The sequence below is a fragment of the Apium graveolens genome, chromosome 7, assembly GCF_009905375.1.
Source record: "Apium graveolens cultivar Ventura chromosome 7, ASM990537v1, whole genome shotgun sequence".
Taxonomy (NCBI): domain Eukaryota; kingdom Viridiplantae; phylum Streptophyta; class Magnoliopsida; order Apiales; family Apiaceae; genus Apium; species Apium graveolens.
Window position 1 is genome coordinate 51,018,288 of NC_133653.1, and position 8,870 is coordinate 51,027,157.

Below are 8,870 nucleotides of genomic sequence, written 5' to 3' on the forward strand. Positions count from 1 at the left end.
TGAGGTAGTAAATGGCATAAGATATATATCGAAAGCGTAACTGAGTCAATTGTTGTCGGGCCGTCAGATGGGACGTGACCCGTTCTGTGAAAAGTGGATTTATTGAAAAGTGTAATTGTGTCATATGAATTCAAAATTTGTAAAAGTTATATTACTATTTGAATTATCGGCTATTTGGTATACACGTAATTATCTATAAGAGGGAAATTATGTGTTAAGGTGTGTAAATATGAGTTATGGTTGATATTATTATGTGAATATATGTTATTTGACAGTTACGAGTGAGAATCTATGATTCACGAGTTTTAAAATATTTTAAGATGATTTATTTATTTAAAATAAGAATTATTTGATCTTTATATATTTTTATAAAATTGACAGTGTATGACCAAAGTGTGAAATTTGTTTTATTATCTCTGGAATAGTGCTAGAGACTTTTTGAAAATGATAGTTGGATTAATATTGATATTCTGGTATATTAAAATAATGTTCTAGAGTTTATTTTTGTTATTTTCAATTTATTTGTAAAATCTATAGAAAATAATCTGTTTGCTCAAAAATTATTTTACAACTATAGGGAGAGAGCTAATTTCATATTCTTTATTTTAAAAGGAAAATTGTGGCACTTTTCAGATTTTACAAAGCTAATTTATATTATTAATTTGTATTTATAGAATTATGCATAAAAGCAAAAGCAAAAGAAAATAAAATCATAATTTATAGTTGGGAAATTACCCTTTTACTCTTCACCCCTCACTATACCTCCATCCCCTTTCTTATTCCCTCGTGCTTCATTTCCCAGTCTCTCTCTCTCGAACTCTCGAGTTCTCTCTCTCTCTTTACTCGGTAATTCTCTGTTTTGATTTTCATGTTTTTTGATTGAAATTCGATCCCAAACTCATATTATAATTCCTCTTTGCCTCGTATATACATATATGTAATTGCATGTGTGTGTAATGGTGGTTTGGGGCAGAAACTCTATTCGATTTCTTGATTCGCTTCGAGTTTTAAACTCGATTTTGATTGATTGAGATTGGTCGTTGTTTGCATGTTGGGTTGTTATTGGATTCTTGAGAAATTGGCGAGGTTTCGAGTAGGGTGCCGAATTTGCAGTCCTGGACCCTTGCTGCCACCAACGATGAACTCGGGTGAGCCGATGGTGGGCGGTGATGTGTAAACTGAGCCCTAATAAATTACAAAAAATTATTTATTTATATGCATGTTGAAATTATGTGTTTTTGTTTGATTTCTCGATTAGGGTTTATAAATTTTTGTTCGAGTAATTAGGGAATTTTAAGTAATTAATCGAATATGTTTAAGTTGTGATTTCATATTTTAAGAATTTAGAATTACTATACTGATTCAATTTTGGTTCGATTTTTTGAATAATTCGGTTCGAATAATGTAAATTATTGTATGCCTGAATGGAATTGCATGTACGGAATGTGATTTTTGAATATAGTGTTTAAATTCTATTTAGTTTTAAAAAGAATGAGAATTGAGTCCCAGAATTCGAGTCTCGTACTATATTCTTGATTCGATATGTTAAGTGGTTAGTTGGTAATTGTATAAAGTGAATTGTATGTTATGTTCTATAAGTATAAGTGTATATGGTTAATGGGAGGATAATGGTGTAATTAGAAGTGTAAATAGTATGTAATAGGAGATTGATTGAGTTTGTGATTGATTGTTGTTGTTGACAAAGGGTTAGTGCATTTACAAATACATCATGCCCGATTTTTGAAATAATATATATATATATATATTTATATATGTATAAGGAATACATACGGAATGTTTTAATGAGATTTGGTTATAAATGAAGTGTGTCGAATTATATGGATACATGATTACTAGTTATGTATAAATTAATGATGAGTTGAAGGTATAAAGTGTATAAAGATGCTTACCTATTATATGATATGTGTGGCATAAGTATAATAAAAAAAAGGATAATACGATTGGAGTAGGAAGTGGATTTGGAAAGAGGTTTTAGGTAGTAGTAATTCAAATCCCGTCAAAAAGGAAAGTTTTGTGAGCCAAGTAACTCTGCCCTTTTATTGTGATTAGATCATAGATAAATGGTTATGATGTGCATCGATAAAGTAAAGGACCTCCTTAATATTGTTATTGAATCTTGTGTTGAACCCTGTTAAATCACCACGTATCCCGCTCTCGCGATCTACGCTCTACGGTATCCATACAAATGCTTTTTTGAAGGATTGATGTGTACAAGCACCCGAAAACTCCATCTTTACCTCTCCTCATCTTTCTCCTTGAACGGCTAAGGTTTTCTAAACCATGTATCCTTTATTATAAATCAGCAATCAAAGAATTTATATAGAGAGAATAATGAGTTTTCTAATTATAATCTAATTATAAATAATACTAATCCAAAATCCAAATTTATTATATAATTAAGTCATACTTAATTAATTAATAACTTTTTTTAAAATTAGTTTAAGTAATTTCTCTAATTTATTTTTTTAATTATCTAAGTTATACTTAATTAATATCATAAATAAAACACATTACTTATTTAATTTAGATTCATAATTTAAATTATTTCTTCTTTATGCGTTATTTGTGTGTGAGCCTGTAGATTATTATTACGTTGGCAATAATGTAACGCTCGAAAAAATAATTCAGAGATAATGTTGTTAACATATTCTATCTCGCTAGATAAGGGATCATTATTTTACAGCTGTTTGGATCGACTAATAAATAATGTTACTTTCGATTCTATTTATCGAGAATTTATTTATTTTAGCTTTATTATTGTTATTTAAGAAAACTCGACTAGCTGTTTAACTCGTATAGCTAATTATATATTTGACTCGTGTTATTTAGTAAATCGAATTGGTTGCTCATTACTCAAATTTTAGCTTTTGAAAATTTAAGTGTGTGTAAATATATTTTATTGGTTTCCTTGAGCAGTAAATGATTTCTTTAAATAATAATAAATTACTCTTCTATTTTTCTTAAGAAAAGAATAAAAGAGGAACTATTTGGTATATTTATCTAAGCAAATTTTGCCATTACCTTTTTCGAATTATTCGAATTTTATATAAAAAAAATATGTTTAATAAAATTTTATTTTTCGAGAATTAGACAGAAATTATTTCATAAAAATAATTCTTAAATATTTTGGAATTCTAGAAAATTTTCTTAGAGAAAAGAATATTTGATACTCTTTAAATTTGCAATTATTTTTGTACTACTCTATTGCGTGAGTAAGTGGGAATTGGTAGTATTTATAAATATTAATTAAATAAAAATTCTAGAATCTAGTGGAAGTTCTAGAACTTACTAGTCACTATAGTTAACTAAACTAATCCAAGGTTAACCTTAGTTAATTTTTGCCTATAAATAAGGGTTCAACCTCACCCATTTCACTTCCTCATCACTAAATTCCTAAAATTAATACTAATATAATAATTAGATAGAGTGTAGTTTGGGTAAAAAGAGGAGCTATTCAGGGGATCATTAGCTTTGATTTGGTGGCATAAAAATATCTTTTAAGTTGTGATCATCTATCATTTCTTAATAGTAGATGATCATTCTATTTTGTTTATTTTTTTTATTTGGTTAAATTGTTGTATTGATCTTGTAATTTATTTACTTGATTGTTTGAGTTGTGATTTTACTTTTAATCAATATTATGTATAGTAAATACTGTTAAAAGAAAGAGGAATTCATGAGTATGAGAATATCCTAATTATTTTGGGATTTATAAATTTATTGACTTAGGTATTTCTAATTAAAATTAGGGGAAATCAAATTTTTTAGTGGAGTAATGGTTGGGCTTGGGAGATTGGCCCAACATTTGGAACCCCACCCAAAACCAATGAATACATGTAGGTATATATATATATATATATATGATTAACTAGGAAATAAAATAGAAGTAGAATCTATTTGTTGATATTTGATTGAATTGAGTAAGTTGGAGATATGGGTAAGGATGATAATTGAATTGTTTGGGATTGTGTTTGTGGAGGAGGGAGGCAGGACCACCACCGTGAGGGTGGTGGTGGTGATCGGCAAAAGCCGAGAGGAGGAAAGGACAAGAGGGAGAGATGGGAGAGAAGGAGAGAAGAGAAAGAGGAGAGAAAAGAGAGGGAGGCCGAGAGGGAGAGGAGGAGAGAAAGAGAGAAAGAGAAAGAAGCCGAGAGAGAAGAAAAAAGAGGCTGTGGGGGAGAGGGAGAGAAAGAGAGGCCGAGAGGGAGAGGGAGGGGGAGAGAAGCCGAGAGAGGGAAGGAAAGAGAGCAGATAGAGAGAGTTGTCAGAAGTTGACCTGAAAATGGGTGTGAGATTATTTGAGATAAATAATGTTAGTTACGAATTTCGAGAAAATATATATTTTTTGAATATTTATACTAAAGTGATTTTGGATGTGATTTATTTAGAAAATACTTGAAGTAGAATTGTTTAACCCGGAAAAGTGAATTTTCACTGCTACAATTGGAAACAAGGCAAGTTTTCTCTGCTCCATCCCTGTTATGACTTATACGTCTTGTTTATTAATATTGAATATTGTGAATTTAAATGTTGATGACCGCATTTACAAGTATTCATCTTCGTCGATAAATTTTAAGTCCAATGACGTATTCCTTGCCTAGATTCTAGACTGTTTCTATCATTCAGAATATGTATTCTTCTTGTATATATATATATATATATATATATATATATATATCTCTATGAACCTACAGATTTTATAACCATCTAAATCTTTCTTTGAATTAGTATAAATTTCCATTAAAGTTGATTAATTGAATTCCTTTACACTTGAATTGTAACACCCCCAGATCCGGGGTCAGGAATCCGGGTCGTCACGTTCTTTCTTTCCACAATATCACTTCACTTAATTATAATAAATAACCTTATGTTATGACCCCACACTAACACACACCACAACCCGTTATAGTCTCAGAGATGAAATTGAAATAAGTACAAGTCCTTGAATCCACAATTTAAAAGTTATTACAACCCAAAATGATTACTTGATAAATTTACAGTTAATTGCCATTATCTGTCACAAGTTATAATTATACAATATTTGGTTCCCAAAAGTAGAATGCCTGATCTACCAATAGATCTACCTCCGCAGCTATAACAGCTACAACATCAACGGGAAGATGCGGGATGCTTCCCACACGCTTGCGCTAGGTCTGCTTGAGTCTGGCCATCTTTCCTAACTGTTGTTGTGTGATGAAGAAATGAAGCAAGAGTGAGCATTACAGCTCGCAAGATAATATATAGTGTAGACAATAATGCAAGTATCTAAATGGATAACTTACTAGAATCCTTTATTAAGTGTAAGGTAATTACTTACTGGATATAAGCTTAAAGGAAGATAAATTTACCAATTACTTCACTATACTTATACCATTTTTAGAAATCTACTTAAACTACTACTGTTCAAAGTATAATGAGTTTCAAAAGGTCATCCCATAGATGAGACCACAAGTTAAAACTTGAATAGATTCAATCTTTGAAATATTTTTAAAGGAAATGAAGTTACGAGATACTTCATTCAATGGGAACACCATTAAAACTATTTGACCCTGTCAATGCTTCGGCAACCACCCATTCGTAGCCTTTCGATCGAAATGCTACGGGTAGTGTTGCAGAATTATCCAACTGGATGATGAACTCATTACGGGAGTTTGCCGCGCCAGGAAGACCACTTACGATGATCAGTCATAGTAGTGCAACCCCACCATTTTCTACATGTAGAGGAGAACCTGTCGGATTTACTTGTCAACCGAACACTGGACTCCTAAGGAATGTACCGTCTTAGCGGAACTTCCAGGCCATTTGGGCCAATATAATAAGGCTGGGCCGACGCCACTCGACCACTTACACCACTCCTAGTTCAGATGCAATCCATGACTCTGAAACGTAAAGCTCGTCCCCACTTTCCCCAAGTAGAAACTTGTTGATACGGCTCCACCAAGAAGTCGTATCTAGCTGGAAAGGGAAACTCACCGATATTTCCCAGGCGATGCATGTTAATGGATTAACTTGTTCCAAGAATTTTACTTCCCGAGTATTGGGTAAGTAATCAAAACTCTTTTATCAAAATAGCAACCTGGTTGCGAATATAATACACACCACAGAGCCGGATCCCTCAGGTTTTGAGCGAATATTTAAATCCCCTTTTGAAAGGAAGATCTTAAATATATAAAAATGAGTTTTGGGATCCGCCCAACATTTAAAATCATTTTGAAGACTCGCAAAACATTTTTAGGAATGTTTGGAGTGATGCTGATTTACTCATAAATCAGTCCCGATATATTAGGAAATATCTGAATATTATTATTTAAATAATATCCTCATAAAGAATAATTTTTATAAAAATAATTGAAGTAGAAGTTTTAAAACTTATACTTGCAATGAATATTAAATGACCAAAGATATACTTATACGAAAGTACTATCTTTATTTGAATAATCAAAAATAAGTTTGATTATCGACACATTATTCTTTAATAAAATTAAGAATAATAATTAGTAAACAATCGGAGTCATAAGTCCTCGAATGAATATTTAAAATAATATTCAATAATTAAAATAAACGGGGTCATAAGCCCTCGAATGAATATTCAAAATAATATTCATTAATAAAATAAAGTTATCGAATAAACCTTATTTGATTCATAGTTTTAAAAACTATTCATATATATATAAATATATATATATATTATACTCGGAAGCATCGACTCCCGGTTTTAGAAAAATGTTCACCTTTGGGTCCCCTATACTAAGGGTATATGCAAATTACCGCTTATCTCTAGCATAGGTATTATCAACTGAATCAACAGATATATGTATCAAGATTTTGAAACAGGCATGCATATATACCATATCACATGCTACAATATATCGCAAGAATTTGCTAAATAACCATTATGCATCTATCACAAGATAATGCATGTACAAATGTATACATCACAACAACAGTATAACGGATAGAAAACTTGCCTGAGCGACTGGGGGTTATAAATGGCTTGGGACAAGTCTGGTAACCTATAAACAACATATAAGTTGGAATTAAACCAAAGTCGCTTATGAATCTATACTCTGACCAATTAGACCCTAACGTTCGCTTTGCGCTTACTGATTCTCTTAAGTCGCTCGAGTACCCTCGGCTCCACCATTTTTAATAAATTAACCATTACGAGTTTTAAGACGATTCTTTTGCGAGTGTCTTACCAACTGCCTAATACACTTTACATAAATGTTTCATACTCCAATTTGTCCTTTTAGGTCTTTAACCTATGTTTCAAAGTAAGGTGAGGGGTAATGATTCGTTCGCGAAACGCTGTTACTTAAAACGGTCATTTCTCTTAAACCGTACATCGGAATCAAACGAACTACATATCAAAACGAAGCTCGTAACATGAACTATCTAATAATGGCAATGGAAAAAACCTAGAAGTGAGTTCCCGGGTCCTAATGTTAAGAACAAAAACAGTCTAAAGTAAATCGGACATTATGACGGCTATGTTTACGCGATTACCTAAATTTAAACCACTCCAAATCAACTCACAATCAACCCAGAATCACAATCCAATCAAAACTCCATCCATACTTCACCATAACAGCCCCAAAAACTCCACATTATCAATTTATACTATTCTTAAACATGAATTTAAACTACACTTAAGTTCATTAATCAACCATCCAAGAATTACCACTCCAAAAACTTCACAAAACCAACTAATCTCTACATTCACAACAAACAAGCCTCTCATGAATTATAATAACAAAACTAAACCTAATTACTCAAATAAAGTTAGGGTTTGGAGGGGTTATACCTTCCTTGGAGAGTGGAGAATCAAGTAATTAGCTTGGAATCACCCTTAAAAGTCCTTATCCAAGCTTAATCTAAACAAAAACTCAAGAACAAAAATTTTAGTTCTTGAAAAACACTATTCACCATCTTCTTCCATGATTTTTAGGAAGAGATTGTGAATGATTTAGGAGCTCAAACTTGTAGGATAACTATATCTATGCATAAGGAGTCTTGGATAATTACCTTGCTAATTAACAAAGCTTGGAACTAGGATTTTGATTTTTCTTTCTTTGGAAAAGAAGAAAAGCCGAGAGCTTTGATGAAGAAGATGAAATAATTTTGTGTTTTAGGTGAAAATGAAATGTGTTTGCTTGGTTGGTTGACATTTTGATTTGTTTTGTTTTGTTTTATTACCTTTTACCATGGTAACTTTTGTGTGGTTCTAATTCAACCAACAACACACTTGCTTTGGTCATGCTTATGTCACCATGTGATGTCACCCTCCCACCTTTGTCCTCTTCTCATTGGTTTGATGACATCATCCCCACTAATCTCTTTGATTAGCTTCTAATTACTTGGCTAATGACCGCTGATCTGTTATACGGTTCGCTTAACTTTTGTTTTCGTTCATCATTTGAGGGATCATACCCGGGATCTTATTACTTAGGTTCCCTTAACCTTTCTCAATACATTATATTCATTTTATGATCCTCTCTTAAAATCCTTGAATTTAAATCCTTTTTATCCTGTTACCTTATACTCAATTCTTTCGATATCTGGTGGATTTTCGGGAAAAATCAAAAGGTTCAAAATTGGATTCTGACGATCTTTACATACACTTATATATCATATAGAGTACCAATAAAATCTCAGAATATCCATAAAAGAACCCCTACATAGTGTGGCATGAAAAGTTTCCTTATTCAGCAATATCAGCAAAAATACTATTCATAAGGGTTACAAAAAGTTCAAAATTTTGGGGTTATTACATAATCTTCTTTTATGAATTCATTGAACCCTTCTCAAATTTTGGTATTCATATATAGTATTATTTATGCTCTTTAATC